This window comes from Leuciscus leuciscus (genome assembly GCF_965113295.1).
Source record: "Leuciscus leuciscus genome assembly, chromosome: 23".
NCBI classification, from domain to species: Eukaryota; Metazoa; Chordata; class Actinopteri; order Cypriniformes; family Leuciscidae; genus Leuciscus; species Leuciscus leuciscus.
In genome coordinates this window covers 3,385,355-3,403,465 of record NC_138747.1, presented here as the reverse complement: position 1 = coordinate 3,403,465, position 18,111 = coordinate 3,385,355, and the positions used below count along the sequence as shown (strand labels likewise).

The 18,111-nt window shown below is 38.7% G+C and overlaps 1 protein-coding gene and 1 long non-coding RNA gene across 3 annotated transcripts in view; one reads left to right on the top strand and one right to left on the bottom strand.

Annotated features, from left to right (window-relative positions):
- Positions 1-6,400: 6,400 nt before the first annotated feature.
- The window catches only part of kcnab2a (potassium voltage-gated channel subfamily A regulatory beta subunit 2a), a 103,765-nt gene continuing 92,054 nt past the window's right edge, over positions 6,401-18,111 (top strand). The window contains exon 1 of one of the 2 annotated variants that reach the window (XM_082155934.1): positions 6,401-7,145. The gene's annotated coding sequence lies outside the window, so the exon portion shown is untranslated. The remainder of the gene's footprint in view (positions 7,146-18,111) is intronic. The other variant, XM_082155935.1, reaches the window with a different exon arrangement.
- LOC309488041 lies at positions 10,126-17,394 on the bottom strand. Its single transcript, XR_014201989.1, has 2 exons — positions 11,016-17,394; positions 10,126-10,205 (listed from the first exon to the last, which is right to left on the bottom strand). It is a non-coding gene; the product is annotated as an uncharacterized lncRNA (long non-coding RNA).

The following is an 18,111-nucleotide window of genomic DNA, read 5'->3' as shown; positions in this document are numbered from 1 at the left end:
TGACCTTGGTGTCTAACGCTACTGTTTTGAACTATAGGAATGCATTCAAGGATATTGAGGAGAGTTTTGCACATTTGCTGACGTGATATACCTGGATTTTTGGCCAGACTTGAATTAATCTGTCTGAAATGCACTCAAGAGGCGTTCACACTGATTTGTAGATTTGCAGCAACCCAAGCAAACATCAATAATGTTAAGTGAGAATTAAGAATTTGCAATAAGGGTTCATTATCGACACTGGTGATGTGACAGTTATGCAAATGCAAACTTTATGCTAATGAGCAGCCAACATAATGTGGTGACTAGCAATGCCTGATGCAGTTGGATACTGCGGTGAAGTACGAATGCATACTAAAAGATTGCACATGCTCACACAACAAGGATGTCTTCACTCTCATTGGTAGTTGCTGGAACAAGATTCTCTGCATTTTGACAATTTGCATGAAAAATTACTTTTCTTCGAGTTTCTGGATTCGGCCACATCCTGTCTGCTATAGTTGCTCATATACTGCTGGAAGCTCTCTTTTAAAGGGGTGGTATAATGCCATAATCACAAGATGTAAAATAAGTATTTGATGTCCCCAGAGTGTGTATGTGAAGTTTTAGCTCAAAACACCCCACAGATATTTTAATATAGCATGTTAAAATTGTCACTTTTTGAGGGTGAGTAAAAACGCACCGTTTTTGTGTCTGTCCCTTTAAATGCAAATGAGCTGCTACTCCCAGCACACGGGGCGGAGCTACAACAGCTTGTGTCCTTTTAAATGATTATTATTTATTTTATTTTATTTTTTTTATGTTCAAACCGGAGTCAGATAATGATGGAGAGACTCAAGAAGAAGTGACAACATGTAGAAGCAACAGGACATTTCTGAATGATTAGTTAGTGAATTTATGTAGCTTATGTGTAGTTATCTTCTAGTCATTGATTAGCATATTCTGTCTTGATAATCTATAAATCATGTTCCGGGGGTGGGGGTTATGTACATTTTAGGGTTGAATGTCGTGTAGTTCCTACCAGCCGTTTGTTGTAGTCTTTAAAAAGCAATTTCTTTAAAAGCAAATATCTCCCTTTGCTTTGAACTTAGAGTTGTAACTTTGCAGATGTTGTTTATGATCAAACAGCAACATTACACACTAACTAAAGTTAAAAAAGTGAAATCATAATCAACCACCCCTTTAAAGTGAATGTGTTCTGGTAATTTTGTTGCTGGCAGTGTAGTGTGAAAATGGTCTTTACACAGGGTGGATGAATGAATATAATTATTAGAAGTGATAATTTAACCTTTTTTAAGTTGCTACAATAGAATGCTGTATAAAGTTAGAACATTCTCACTTTTTTGTATTTATTTAATGGTAAAAAAAAACCAGCAATCAGTCCAAACTGTTTGGCAGGTGGAGAAATGCACTTGCTTTGTCAAATTTTTTTTTTAATCTGGCTTCCCCTGCTTTCACACTTCAGCTGGGCTGCAGTTATTTGAGACCGCCCCTCAAGCCACATGTGAATGTGCTTCTCTAAACTCAAGTGCAGGAACAGGAAGGTGAGTAAAGAGGCAAGAGTTCTCCTCACAGGCTGCATGAAAGTGCATCTTTTTCTTTCTTTTTTTTCTTTCTTTTTTTTTTTTTTGCAGGCCTCTGCTCCGTTCCACTGCAGCGCTGCAAACCAGTGTATAAATAGAAACCACTGTCTTACTCATCTTTTAACAAGCTGCATTTGGGACTAGAGGACTGCCAGGAGTCATCCAAACAAAAGAGTAACATTGCACACCAATCCAGCACAAAGAGTATTGCTGGTACCACAGTGTATGTGATATATAATAGCTTGCATAGTTGAGGATTGCCCTTGAAGAATGCACGATGGAGGCATTGTAATAATGGGAATTCATCTAGAAAAGATGGACATTTAATTCCACTCTCTTGCTCTGAGATATTTCTGGAATATTAGCATATTTTGCGGCACATTTTCCTGCTTGAGTAGCTGTACAGTAGAGAGCTGGCGGCTAGACTCTGGCAAAGAGTGGCGCTATTAGCCAGGCTGAGTCATTCATTGGTTCAGCGATGCAATTATGGGAGCGTTTACTGACTTCCCTGATTGGATCTTCCCTGTTAACCATATCCGTTGGTTAGGACAAGGCCAGCACTTAAAAGGATAATTCACTCAAAATTTTTAATTGTGTCATACTCAACCTTGTTGTTCCAAACCTGTATGAATTTCTGTCTTCTGCTGAACACAAAAGAAGATATTTTGAAGAATGTCGGAAACCAAACAGTTGATTTCAATAGTATTATTTTCTCCATACTATGTGAGTAAATGAGTAAATTTAGGCTTTCCTGTATCTCAAACAGTAGAGCGTTGGCGCTTGCAACGCTAAGGTCATGGGTTCAATTCCCAGGGAAAGCAAGAACTGATAAGAATGTAAATGTGTGCCTTGAAATGCAATGTAAGTCACTTTGGATAAAAGCGTCTGCCAAATGCATAAAATGTTGGGTGAACTATCCCTTTAAGGCTCATTCACATCAAGGACGATAACTATACAGTTTTAATAATCTTTCTAATTCTGTGAGAATAGGAAAGTCCAAACAACTATGATGTTAACAACACAGAGGAAACACTTATCCAGTGTAATGGTTTGATTTTAATGGTGTCTCAAACCGTGAGCAAAGGAGCATGTTTGTGCTACTTCAGAGTAAATAAAATTTTTTTTTTTTACTTAGTGTAAGGGACATTGATATTCTCTCCACCTGTCCTTGTGATGCCCTTAATGTGCATAGAGCTTCCTGGAGTGATGTGATATCCAGTGTTTTCTGAAATATTATGGATAGTTGATTGCTGTAATTTGTCATATTTCATCTCCGTGACATTTTCAATTGCAGGGGTTAATTAGAAACCTGTCAGATGGTACGATGATCATCATTATATTAGCTGTGCAAATGTAATTCCTAAATTTATATTGCTAGAGGGACTTGGACTTTGAACACTCTACACTTAATGGGCAAAAATGACTTGGTCGTTCCCAGCATGCGCTTTACTGTTGTATCTTTTCAAGGTCAAGGTTGTGTTAAACATCTTTCTTAGAATTACAGCAATTTGCTGAAAATGAGCTCACATGCTTCATTCCTTTCTCAAAATATTGTTTTCCAGCTGAGAAATGGACGCAGTCATGCAGGAATTGAAAATACTTCTCTTTTCATCATGAGAATGCCAGTGCACATCCCAGTGGGAAGGCTGTGGATGTTGATTGGTGCTGTGACAATTTATTGCTTTTTCTAAGTGCTCTTTAATCTAAGAGTCAGGGAAAGAACAGTGTAAGGTGTTCAATGTGCTGTTATTTGAGAAATGTATTGACAAATGCTTCAGGGCATTCATGTGTAAGCTTTGTTCTTGTCCCATGTAGTAATTGTAGCTGGGGTTGTTGTGTGGCATTCTGAGGCAAAGGAAGTTTCCATCACATGTATAACTGATAAGATAGTTTTCGGGGAAACCTGCAGAATTTTCTGTGGTGGTTCAATTTTGCTAAACAAAAGATTTAAATTATTTAAAAGGGTTTATTCCTTTCCTGATGTGGCTGAAGACAACCTCTTGAGCTGGACCTATTAAAATGATGGCTAATGGATTTCTATTTAAAAGGAAACCTCATTGGTTTTTAATGTTATAACTTGTCCACCAAACACTGCTGCATTGAATTTATACACTGAACAAAATTATAAACGCTACACTTTTGTTTTTGCCCTCATTTTGCTTGAGCTGAACTCAAAGATCTTTGTACACAAAAGGCCTATTTCTCTCAAATATTGTTCACAAATCTGTCTAAATCTGTGTTAGTGAGCACTTCGCCATTGCCGAGATAATCCATCCACCTCACAGGTGTGGCATATCAAGATGCTGATTAGACAGCATGATTATTGCACAGGTGTGCCTTAGGCTGGCCACAGTAAAAGGCCACTCTAAATATACACAAAATATACACGTAAATTTGTGAATGTTTAATAGACTACTGTGTTCTTCTTCCAGAATGCATTTATTCTTACACTCTTCTACGTAGCACTCATAGTGCTTCGGCTAAATGTTGAGGTGTTTCCTTTCCTTATGGTCTCCAAGCTGCAAAGATGGGAAAAGAAAGGTGGCATAGAGATCTGCTGTAGTATGGATGAACTGGACGTGAGCCAAGGACCAGCGACACAGTAGTTTGCAATGCTAGAGTTGCTGCAGTCCCCAAGGCTCCGGGCAAGCGTCTCATAATAAAACATGTGTTAATACAATCTGTGTGGAAAATGAGATGATTATCTATAGTGCGGAAACTGAAATAAAGGAAAGGCAGGACCATTGGATACAGTCTATTTTTTATAAGGGATTCCGTGCTATAGTAGTAATAGGGATCGTTTAAAAAATTTCCCCAGGTTTCACAAACAAGGCTTAAGCATGTTTGAGCTGTTTTAACTGAACGCAACTTGCACTGACATATCTAAAAATATGTCAGTGCCATTGCTTTGTCTCAAGATGCACACCAGTAGTTTCTTTTCCTTTTTTCTATGGCACGTTTATAAAAGCTACTTAAATGTCTAGGGGTGGGGGAAATCGATTCTTAGATGCATCGCGATGCGGACGTGGACGATTCTGAATCGAATCACAAATTTCAAAAATCGATTATTTAAATGTTAATTGGTAACGTAATGTTGACGGAACGCAAAAGGCGCCTGGACATCTGTAGCGTGCAGCTGTGCACATAACAGAGACACATGATGGTTGAGCGAGAAACCCGACCGGCACCCTCTGCATTAATATCTAGCGTAACTTTGGCTTCTATGAAGTTGAAGGGAAAAAGGACCTTGACAAGAGTCACACTTTATGCAAGTAGGGCTCCAGACTGCGACCAAATGGGTGACGAGACACCACTTTGTCCAATTGATAAGAGCTGCAACTTCTGTTACATACGAGAAACATCAAACGGCAAACGAAACGAAACCGCCCTATTCGTTTGAGCTGCGCGGAACGTTTAGCGCAACGCGAGCTCAGAACAGGTTTACTCGTGGGCCAATCTCAATCACACAACACTGTTATTACACAGCCCTGGGAGATCCAGTGTGAAAGCGTTTGAATTCACCGCAGAATTAATAACATCACAGCAAGATCTAATTTGGAGCATTACAATTCGGCGCAGAATTCTATTATAAACCACACATGTCAGATCAAACAGCGCTGACGTGGAAACCAGGACAACCTTAAAAGCTTCCAACCAACTCGGAAAAGGCAAAGCGAATTACAAACTATCGCAACATTTATTGCCAAATCACTTCCATTTGTTTGATCAATAAAATATATTGGAAGTAAATTCATTATGGATCATTACAAATTCTTTGCTTTAAAAGTAGCAAGTAGTCACACAGTGAGAAACAAGAAATCTAGTGATGCTCCGATTGATCGGCCGCCGATCATGATCGGCCGATATTGGCAAAAAATAGCTTGATCGGCAACCCCCAAAAGCGCTGATCAAAAAAGCCGATCACGTAAATAACTCGCGCAACTTTTCCGCATGCGCGGCAACACAACAGCAGAGCAGAGCTTGCTTAACAGTGGCAAAATGAGTTCTCCTATGACGGCAATTCAATGGCAATTATAAACGAGCGCACAACTGATGCTGGCGCGCGCGGTAAATGACATTCGCGAGAGGATAACAGATCTACGCGCGAATAAACGGGAACTCGCGAGCTCATTCAAACCCTGCGCGGGCGCATGACATCTCTGCCCTCGCGCGCGCGCATGATCATTCCCCACACTCTCGCGCTTGATCTCCTCTCGCCTGCTGATTTTGCTCGCTCGAACACTTTTATTTTTGGCAGTCGAGGGGCGGGACTTACTGTTTTAATAACCTCAAATGTCATTGTCATTATTTTATTTTTTGGATCTGATGTAGTTAGTTCCTCAACTACAGCCATTGTAGTCTGTCTGACCCCTCTTTGTTTTGAAAAATTATACTGTGCCTTATTTGGAAAAGGTGGCCAACAGTAGCCTTATGTTATCTTGTTTTCTAACTACAATTAAATAAATATTGGTGGTTCTTCAAGATTTTCTTGACTCTAGCATATTTCCATTCTGTGATCGGCAGTGATCGGCAATCGGCAGATCATGATTTTGGTGATCGGTAATCGGTGATCGGCCCCAAAAATGCTGATCGGAGCATCACTAAAGAAATCTGTATAGAAAAAAATTGTTTTATCATCTCATTGCCCTCTGAATCGTAATCGAATCGTGAGGTGCCTAGAGATTCCCACCCTTATAAATGTCCTAATTAAACTAAGGCCTAATCCTGGCTTAATCTAAGCCCTGTCTGTGAAACCATGCCTTTTATTTTAATTAACAACCATTTTTTTTAATCTGTCAAAATTACAAAAAGCATTTAAAATGAGAAAATGTTTTAATGAGAAAATAATGTCCCACTGTATGTTCTTTCCCAACAAGTTCTGTTTCACAAGGATACATTTCCTGATAATGGAAGCTAAATGCATTGCAAATGCTGTTTAATGTTATCTTTGAAATTTTTTCGAGATAAGTCAGTGTCCTTCGACCTAATATCAAGTCCAACATTACGGTGAAGAAATGAGTGTAGAGCCATTTCCAGAACCCTTTACCTGTCCAAACACATTTTAGCAGTGGGTTTATATGAAGACATTTTAAACATGCTAGCTTAAATTTGTTTGTGTCTGCTGTCTTCTCTCTCTCTCTCTGTTCCTCCTTGCACCCGTTGTTCCTCCATATGGTTATGTTGCGCTGACTGTGCAGAGCGCTGTGTTCGAGTGATGTAAGAGGGAGGGACCCTGCGTTTAATGCATCTACTGTGTTCCACAGTCTCTATTCTCCGGCATTGTCTCGGGAGACTTGCTCACACATATACTCGCTTGCTTTGGTCTCTCTCTCCTTCCCATCCGCCCCCTCTCACGCGCACACTCATGCACTCAGGCATACAGGCACACACATTGACAGGGTAGCGTGGAGGATAAACCCACTCACCATTCCCGTCTCATCTCCCCTCCCTCCCTCTCTCTCTCTCGCAGTCGTTCCTGACGCTCGGCGGAGGCAATCTGGCTGCACACACCCAACTCTTCTTCAGCCTCGCCGAGCAGGACACACTGCATCAGGCATCGCAGAGGTGGGTAGTCAAGCAACAAGACGCTCTCCTTCTCATCCTGCTCCCCACTTAAGCGTGAGTCTGTGTGTGTGTGTGTGTGTACGTGTACTGTGCGGGCGAAAGGGAATCTCCTTGTCTTTCGTCTCCTTGTCTCGGCATCTGCTTGCTGCGTTGAGAGGCATAACCATATTGCGCAGGGAGTTATTCCTCCTGCCTGTTTCTCATTGTGCTCCATGATTAATGCATGCTGTTTCTGCTTAAATTAGCATTTGGCATCATAACAATCAAAAATTGTGCCTTGAAAGGAGCGATATCTGTGAAATTCACTGAAGAATAAGCATTTGATGGCTGAATATGAGCATCATGCTCTCACCTGCTGCAGTGCCCATCTGTTGCCCACAAATGCAGGCTTTACGCTACGCAGTCCGACATTGACGATACGTGTACTGTTACGGCTTCGATTATAGCAGGTGCTAGATAATATTGCGAAGATGTGTTATGGTTGTGTTATGGTTGTCATGGTATTATGAGTACCGTCTGCTGGAGAGGAAGTGGCTTTTCCTGTTAGGTTGTGTGTGGACGGTGTCGCTCACAGGGCCGATGCTGGTAAACGCAAGGAAGTCGCAGGAATTTGGTGCAGTAAGTTTGTAATGGCAGCTACAGCATTAGAGGAAAAAGGTGCTAGGTCTCTTGTTTTGAAGGTTAGAGCTTGTCTTTTTTGTAAATGACGTCTATTTCTTTTGTATTGTGTTATCCCAACCATGTTTACAAGTCCTTTCTGGTCAAAAGGGATACCACTGATGTTTTTTTAACTTTGCGGTGTTAAACTGCATCAGTGATGGGAATGTATAATGCACAGATAGCTCATTATTTTCATAAGACATACTATTTCCTTGGTAATATACAAAATAAACTGCTGTCATATGGTAAATGATACATATTACAGGTAAGTCTTATATTCCTCTATACAGGAGAGCTGCACGATTCTGGGTAAACTGAGAATCACGATTTTTTTTTGTTTCAAACAGAGATCACGATTCTCCCATGATTCTGAACAAACAACTTAACAAAATAACGTAATCTACCATTGGTTCTGACAAAATGTTAATTGCTGCAGTCTATTTAAAATGTTTAATTAGTATGAATTATAAAAAAAATTTGAATGGGTTTGATTCACTCATAAATACTTCACTTGTTTCATTACTGGATCAATCAGCGTTTTTGAACGAATCTCTTGAATGAAGGATTCAATGACAAATACATTTTTTAACAGTCACTTGTTGCCATCTGGTTGCCCATCAGTGTTTTTATCCAAACTATAAACTTATTCCAGTACTTCTGTTATAATATGAACATTTGTAACACAATTAAAGTCAAGAGAAATAGTCAAATAGATCATTTGGCTCCTTTAATGGTTTTTGAAACATACATGATGACCAGTATAGTCAGATTCCTGAATGAATTACTCATGTGAACCAGTTATTTTTATTGGAATCAGAAATGCTTAATCAATATTTAATCCTGAAAAGTACTAGAATCATTCAGTTCCTTGTAGTTCACATCCCTAACAATGTCAAAAATCACAATGATTAATATGCATAAAATATTGTTTATTAACGTTAAAACTGTAAAGAATTTTGAATGTCACTGATAAATAAGCTAAAATTAAGAATTTCTAGCCACGTAATCACTGTAATGCATTTAAGAAGTGAAGGCAATGCTATTCTAAAGGGCCCTTTCACACCTACCTTGTTTGGTCCGGATTTTCTGACTTTTTAGTTTGATCCGAATCAAAATTACAGGTGTGAAACCTCCTCCGCACCACGGTCCGGACCAAACAGACGAGATTTGGTCAGACGAAAAGAGGTAGTCTCGGTCCGGATCAAACTGAACAAAGGTTTGGTTTGTTTCTAGTGTGAAAGCATTTTCTGTTTGGTTCAGACTTTCAGACCATTTACAGGAAGTTCCGGTGGTTCCCGCAGGATTGCTTGCCTTCTCCTCCTTTCCTGCCGGCGACGGTAAAATGTTCGCACAACGAAGACGTTCATTTGGCGAATTAGCCTTGAGTATAGTTGATGCTGCAGGTCGTAATGCCGTAATAATAACAGTATAGTGGCATCGATATGCGTCTGTTCATTCATTCTTCTCAAAGTTACCCGCCGAATTGACAACACGCTGACGTCAGACGCACGTAAAGTGCTTTAGTGCGCTCGCATAATTGCAATGTGAAACCAAACCAAAACTTACCGAATGTATAAAATGTATCAAAACATGAACTTTGGTTTGGATCTTGTTGCGGACTTTCAGGTGTGAAAACGCCTTAAGACTAAAACACCATAGAATGCCTTAAAAATTAGGCTTATAATATCTCATGTTTCAGTGTCTTTTTCTGTACTGCTAAATATGATCTACAGCATTGAGAATTAAAAATAAAAATAAATAAAAAAGACAGGATGGTGGACTTTTATGTGATCCTGAGATACTGTCCAAAGATGGATGTGGATGAGAATGCTAGAGGACAGAATGAGATGTTGCTACCTAGTCAGATAATTCGAGATATTAATTATTTCATGCAGTTGTTTTGCAGCAGATTTGTCTTAATAGTTACCAGACTGTTTCTCAAGCAAGCATGAGGGAAGCTCTGCATGTAGATTTAAGCTTCTCCTCGGAGAGAACGCCTTAACAGTTCTCTCTAACCATCCTGTGGTGAGAACGCAGAGCTGCTGTCTTGCTGCATTACTCGTGTTTGTGAGTCCCACCAGGGAGAAGGTGTGCATTTGCAGATCTGGGTAACCTACGGCATTTATCACACCTGTCTTCATCGCAGGTGTGTGCTAACGTGTGTAGATGTGTGTGTTTCTTTTTTTCATTTAGACCACCCAGTCATGTTGCCAAAGAATTTTGAAGTATAGACTAAAAGTATAGAAGGTCCAAAATGGACACTCGCCAAGTGCCAAATGTGAGTAAAACTTGGCCAGGTGACTAAGGTTTTTTTGGGGGGGGAATTGCAAAACGAACACTTTATTGTTGTTTTTCTGACTAAAGCAATATGAACAAATCAAAGAAATCCAGGCTGATTCACTGATGCATGTCTTCTAGGGCTGTCAAAATTGCTCAAAAATGACGTTCGAATATTCCCTCTAAAAAACAAACGAATATTCGAACTATTCGAACATCTGGTTGCGCATTTTGTCAATGACGCGCATTACGTCAATAACAGGAACAATTTATACAAAGAGACATAAACTACTTGTATAGGTAGTTCATTTAAGTTTAAACATATTTGACAACGTATTACCTACACAAAAACAAGTAAATCACCTAATGGCCAAGACCGCAGACCTCACTCTCTCTCGCTCGCTCACTCGCACTCGCAGGCACTCTCTCTCTCTCTCGCCCTCACGCTCATGCTGCGACAGCTGCGTTCACACCAAACGCGAATGGAGCGTCTGGCGCGAGTGATTTCAATTTCGCTTCAAACTTTTGCTTTTGACGCGCGAATGGATTCAAAATGTTCAAGAGTCCAACTGGACGCGGTAGACGCGAATCCGACATTGAACGCTCCGAGCGAGCTGTGCTGTGTTAAACATAGAACTTTTCCTTGACATGAAACGGTAAATAATCAAACCAGTGGAAGCCTGCAGTGCATGAAACTGCTGTATCTAACCTACCTTATTCATGCAATATCTATTCAGTCAGTACAGTAGCCTACACTTTAGTAATGTTTCTGTTCAACGTTAACGCCTTCTTCCTGTGACCTGTCCCCACTCGCAAAGCAGACAGCCGCGCCTCAACCGTTTTTCCACATTATTCGAATATTCATTTTCACATTCGAAATTCGTTTTTTTAAAACTATTCGAATATATATTCGAATTTAGAATATTCGTTGACAGCCCTAATGTCTTCAAAGTAATTTAGGATGCCAAAATGTTTGTGGTAACATTTTGTGGCACCTTTCTGATAATAACATAGTTTTCCTTTTTTGTCTTGAAGTCTCTTCTAACTAAACGGGAAGTTCAGGCACGACATATTGAAGGACTTGGGCCTGGTTACAACAAACCCCTTAAGCTAAGAATTTGTTTATAATTAAGGTTATAATTAAAAACGAATGATAACTAATTATTTCTTAACTTAAAGGGGTCATGAACTGGCTTTTTAATTTTTTTTTATATTGTTGTCTGACGTTCGCTTGGTTTTTACATTCAAAAACATAAAAATGAATAAGTAATAGGCTATTTTCTAGCCTGATTTTGAGCCTAGCTCCTGAAACGCTCGGTTTTTATGGGCGTACCGCATTGAAGACTTGGAAGTAAACGCCCACTGCTATGATTGGATAACAGTTTTGCATATTATAATGAGTTTCATGTAATGCGCGAATCGGTGGGCGGGGCTAAACAGGCAGTGTTGAAGCTGGTGTTGATACCCTTTGACGTCATAGATCCCCACTTTGAAAAACCTGTTGTTCGCTGTGCCTGGTGTCAATAAAAGCTTTAATTGGACTAACAAGGAAGTTTTCGATTCTGAAACTTGCAGGATATTCTCATAGTATGATGACCTCTTATGTCAAAAGCTCAGTTCATTGATTTCTCAGTTCATCACCCCTTTAAGGGGTTTGTCTGATTGTTCTTTTTAATGAGTTGAGACTTGCTGTTGCTAGTTGGTTGCAAAAACTGACACACAAAGATGTATTTACTTTCATTTACTTTTTATTTAATTTATAAAAGTGCTGACATAATAACATTGGCTCAATTACTTACATGAAAGTTATTGAGGCAGGACTTACTGTTTCCAAACATTGGAAGACATGGCAGTGTTTGGGGAAACGGTGCAAAACACACATTCGTGGTCTGCACATTTTCTCAGTTCCCACTGATTTTGTTTGGGTGAATTTTGGACCCTGGGACTATGAGTTTCGCGTCAGGCCTATTTAAGAGTGAGTGTGAGACAGACCTTTCTCTCCAGGGGTTCAGCATGCAGACCATCCCTCCACCTGTTCCCTGGCTACATGAAGGACAACAGTACTATAGCATCGGCCGATAAACAAGGGCTCATTTGCTTTAATGAACAGCAAACGGTTCAGCTGCATTAGAGTTCGGGGTCTTGTAAATTTTTCACTGACCTACATTTGCATGTTTATTTCTATCCTAACTAGCACGTTAATTATGTCCAGCCTCATTTGCCTAGAGCCACGTTTCAGCTGAAATCACAGTAGAGTTAACATTAATTTTAAAAAGGAAATGATAACTTGTCTTATTACAACCAAAGCTTGCAGATAGCTAACTTCGGTTGACTCGATTATTGTTTCTACATTGCCTAATTGCCAAAAAAGACAATAATGCAAAAGAGCTGAATATACTAATTAGGCACGACTCCATTCTCTCCTCATTAGTGTTTAACTAAGAGCACACCCGTTTGCCCTTTTCTTACTGTAGACAAACATCTTGACCATATAGATTGCACTATTGAGGCTCAAGCATCGCTATCATTTTTTTTCCCCTGCTAATGGATCATCGTTGCCAATATATTGTGGGCCTCCTTTCAATAATGGAAGCTCTGGTTCTGATAAAGCACTAAATTGATTATACTTTGTCAGATCGCTGGATTGTCCCCTGGCCTCCCTATTCTTGTGCCGTCAACATTTTCCCTTGGGAATCAAGGTCATTTCATTGAAACATTTTCTTGAAACTTATTAGCATGTTTAATGCATTATGAAAGGAAAATAGATCTTGCAACTCAAATGCAAAACAGTTATTGAAAAATGTTATGTAATTTAGGTAATCAGTGACGAAGGAGATGAGAGGGTTAGTAGTGCTAGACTTGTTAGACTGTTGACTTTTTTTTTTTGCCAGATGAGCATTGAAAAACCGAGTTTATTTTTATTTTTATGATGTTGATATTAGTTGTAGCATTTTCCATCTCAACATGTTTGGGATTAGGGTTATAAGTCACTTGACAAATGATAAAAATAACACCACTCTGACATTACTTTTTTCATTAAAGTTAATATTTTAAAATGGTGGGATTAAAATAGTTTTTAAAATGTTATAAATATCTTGTATAAATTATTGTAAAAACAGGTGGGCGAATCTGTAGCGTTACATGCAGGTGACGTGATTATTAACCTATGAGCTGCACTGCTCTTCAAAAGTTTTTTTATATTTAGCAAGGACGCATTCAATGGACCAGAAGCGATGATTAAGAATTGTATTGCTACAGAAAATGTTCAAATACTGTAAATGTTTTTTTTTCCGTACTTTATATTCTTTAAAGAATCCTGCAAAAAGCACCACAGTGTCCACAAAAATACTGATCTCAACTTTGATAATAATAATAATAAATGATTTTGAGCACCAAATCAGCATGCAAGAATGATTTCTGAAGGATCATGTGACACAGAAGACTAGAGTAATGCCTGCTGAAAATGCAGCTTTGCCAAAAATAAATAGCATTTGAAAGTATATTAAGTAAATATTTTAAATTGTTATATTTCACAATATTACAGTTTTTACTGTATTTTTTTATTAAAAAACTTTGAATGGTGGTGTACATGCATCACAGCATCATTGGATGTTCACTGTTTAGATACTTTAGATGCCAATCGTATAAAGAGCATACAGGTGAAACTCGAAAAATTTGAATATCGTGCCAAAAGTTATAATTTTGATGATTATGGCTTACAGCTTATGAAAACCCCAAATTCAAAATCTCAGAAAATTTTAATATTACATGAAATCAGTAAAAAAAAAAAGGATTTTAAATACAGAAATGTCGGCCCTCTGAAAAGTATAATCATGCATATTGTATAGTTATATATACTAAATATATTAGTTTCACCTTTTAATTCGAATTACTGAAATACATGAACTTTTGCACGATATTCGAATTTTTCGAGTTTCACCTAAAAAGTTTCACCCCCCCCCCCCCCCCCCCCCCCCGCGCGCGTCTTGGTAACAACCTCCGGCACGTAACAGCACCGCTGCTGGAAAAAATTCTAGGGGAAACACTAATATATTCAGCATATTTTTAATGAACCTCTTGGCAGAGGCTGTCCGGTTGGCTTTTGCTGCTGACTAAATGCTGTCCTGTATCAGTATCAGTCAAAGATGAAGAGGTCATATTCCATCAGCCAGGTCTCATTGGACAATCACATGTGTATGAGCTGCAGGGAGAGCCTGAGGGAAAGAGGGAGAATGCAAAAGGAAGAGAAGGAGGTAGAGAAAAGAGGATAGGACACCCACAGACACACACACACACACACACATAAGGACTGAGAAACATTTTATTCAGAAGGGAGAACTGGAGAGGCACAAGACAGGATGACTATTGCTGAGTAAAGCTGCTTCTCTGCTATGCAGTCGGTCTCTAACCAATCGCAGCTTTGCTGCGTGACTGAACTCCCCAATTGGATCAGCGTCTGTTTATGTTCTAGTGTGTGTGTGTGTGTGTGTGTGTGTGTGTGTGTGTGTGTGTGTGTGTGTGTGTGTGTGTGTGTGTGTGTGTGTGTGTGTGTGTGTGTGTGTGTGTGTGTGTGTGTGTGTGTGTGTGTGTGTGTGTGTATGTGTGTGTTCGTGCACCTTTGCTCCGGTATGTCCCGTATAAGAGGTGAGCGAGAAATTGATGTTATCAGTGATGCTGATGGTTGTGTTATAGCAGATTATGATGATGCACTTTTACACCATCACGACCCACACTGAAACTCTGCAGTTTATTGACAGAACTATCATACTGGGATCAGTTTGTACAGAATGCTGATTCATGCTAGAGATTATTATGTGCCATGTGAGCAAAACATTGCAACTCTTTCAGATCTTTTAATTGACTTCATGCCAGGCTGATATTTGGTCATTTTGATGTTATCAGCATTAACAAACAACTGTGCCATGCTTGGCTTTACTTAGCTACACTTATATACGTGTAAAAATGAAGAAAATATAAATTACATTTCTGCAGTTATGCATATAATGCACATTAATTAGAAAATGTTTGATATTTATGAAATTATAGTATGTATCTGCATTTTATTGGCCATCAGCCACCCTGCTTTGTAGATATTGATCATTGGAAAAACCCATATTTTGTTGACCACTATTGTACACCTTTGTTTTTTAAATGGTACAAATCAGCATTACAGTATTTTGCTGGGGCATTAGTACACACACACACACACACACACACACACACACACACACACACACACACACACACACACACACACACACACACACACACACACACACACACTCCATGCAGTTTTACATTAGTTTGCTTCAGCCCACACAATCTGCACTGCTGCCGTATGTACAACTGCAGCTGACGCCCGTTCAAAGGCTTGCACAATCACTCATAAGTGTCTCTGTACAAAACCCCAGCATGCACAGCAAACCTGGGCCACTTGAAAATCTTGTTAATCACTGAACTGTATATGGCTGTTTTTGTTGCTTCATACTCCTGAACCTGAAGCTCGTGTTCTGAGCCGCCTTCATATCTATACTGTAATGCGTGTGCATTTCTTGTTGTTGTTTATTTCTGAAGCATATTGCAAGATGTTGATTAAGTGTGAAGATTAGCTTTTTTTTTAAAATAAATGAGCAGTCAGGAAACAAATGTCCTTCAGGCAAATGCATTGAAAACAGCACAGATCTGAGTCACATGTGTGGACATGTATGTAATTAGACAGATGGGCTGTGTTTTTGTTCATGTGTTTATGGATGTTATATATAGATGTTGGGAGGGTCCTTCAGGCAGAGTGGCCAACACGTCGTGTCGCTCCGGTTAGGGTCGAGTCTCGAGTGTAAATGATGTAACGTGTTCTCATGTGTATATTAGGGCTGGGTATTAACACAAATTTCACAATTCGATTCGATTCCGATTCGATTCAATATTGATTATTTTGGATATCAGGTTCAATACATGGCAAATTTTCTCAAGAAAAACAAATCTCTTAACTAATGCTGTAACCTATGGGAGTCAGTGGTAGCCTATAGGCTTCATTAGCCTACTATAATATTGAAGGTAAATATTAACTGATTTGTGTACAAACACTTACATTACACTTTTATTTATTTTTATAATAATAAAAGTTATATGAAATATAAACATTTAAATGGTGGCTGTCATAAAAACTTGCCAGATTTATTCAAACATGCATTAAATATGGAAGAACAATCAAAATTATAATGCATATGTAATATGGTGCATATATTTAGCAAAATGTTCCTCTGTAGAGTTAATTTTTCTAGCTGATTAACGAGTTTATGGTCACTGGATATGGTTTTTCTGAGGTAAATGTGACGTTACATGACATTGTTTACAAGCTGTTTTACTGACGTCTTTCCACGGTTGAAACACTGATTGAGCGACTCCATGTGACATGATGCGGAGTTGAACTCTATCTTTTAACACACTTTCAGATGCTCATACATGTTTATTTCGTGCTGTAACTGGTGTTATTAAGGCGGAAGAGAAGATCATGTGCTTCTCTAGAGCTGAGCCAGAGCGATCTCACGCCACAGCGACAAAACGGTATTTAAGTTTTTGAATCTCATAAGAAAATGGACGTAATTTGACATCTGAGACTTTGTTTCATATCAATAATAACAAAGCACAAAGATTATTGTGATTTATTGGATGGGATGCGCGCTACAGTGTTCCACTCATTCATCAACTGAAAACAGGATGACTAGCCTAATCGATTCTTGGGATTTAAGAGTCGATATCGGTTCGTAAAAAATGAGAATCGTTTAAAATCGAGAAATCTATATTTTTTACCTAGCCCTAGTGTATAGTAGTGTTGTCACGATACTAGAATTTCTAACTTCGATACGATACCTTGAAAAATATCGATATTCGATACCACGGAGAAAAAACTGCCACAATATTAAGTTTTAAAAATTTTTTACTTAAAGCTAAATATAACAAGTCTAGAACATGACAATGAGGTATAAAAATGTCCTGAGGTAGTGCACTTGTTCAAAAGCATAAATGCTGGTTAATACTTTAACGTTATTTGATGAACAGATTTAAACGCAAATGTGCATCACACGCGAAAACAATGCTCACTGGATCGACATGAAGTCAAGTGAAGTCAAGTCACCTTTAATTATATAGTGCTTTTAACAATACAGATTGTGTCAAAGCACTTAACAGTATCAAATTGGAGGATAGAATGTCAGTAATGTATAATAATAAGATTAAACATTCAATTTTCAGTTAAAGGCATTTCATTATTGAATTCAGAGATGTCATTGTCTTGCTCAGTTTAGTTTAATTAGTAGGCTATCTGTGTAATCAAATTGATGATAATCGCTAATGAAGGCAAATTGCAGAATTCAATAATTTTTTGAATAAAGTTACATTTACATTTGACCACAGTTAAAATATTTACTTGTCTAAGATTCCTCAGATTATATTAACTTTAAGAATTACGGTGAAAAAACTAGACAAGTCAAGTCAAGTCAAGTTTATTTGTATAGCGCTTTTCACAATACAGATTGTATCAAAGCAGCTTCACAGCATTAAATTAAAATAATACAACAAAGTTTGTTTCAAGAGGAATTTATTGATTGATCAAATTAAATTAAATATCCCCAAAATATCCCCAACTGAGCAAGCCAAAGGCAACAGTGGCAAGGAACCGAAAAACTCCATCAAGTGACCTAATGGTGTCCTAAAACTCCATCAGGTGACCTAATGGAGAAAAAAAACCTTGGGAGAACCCAGGCTCAGTCGGGGGCCAGTTCTCCTCTGGCATTTATGAGCTAGAGGCTGGATTGTAGTTTGAACTGTAGGATTATATGAATGCCTGGCTGAAGAGATGCGACTTTAATCACAACACACACTCATATCAACAACAATACTAGGCCAACTTGGTTAATGTTTCAGAAATGTTCAAATGAGAAGAGTTACCAACCTCTCGAAATTATTTATATAGATCCGGGTGTCGGTCTTTCAGGTGCTTTGCTATATTAGGCCCCGATCACACCTAACG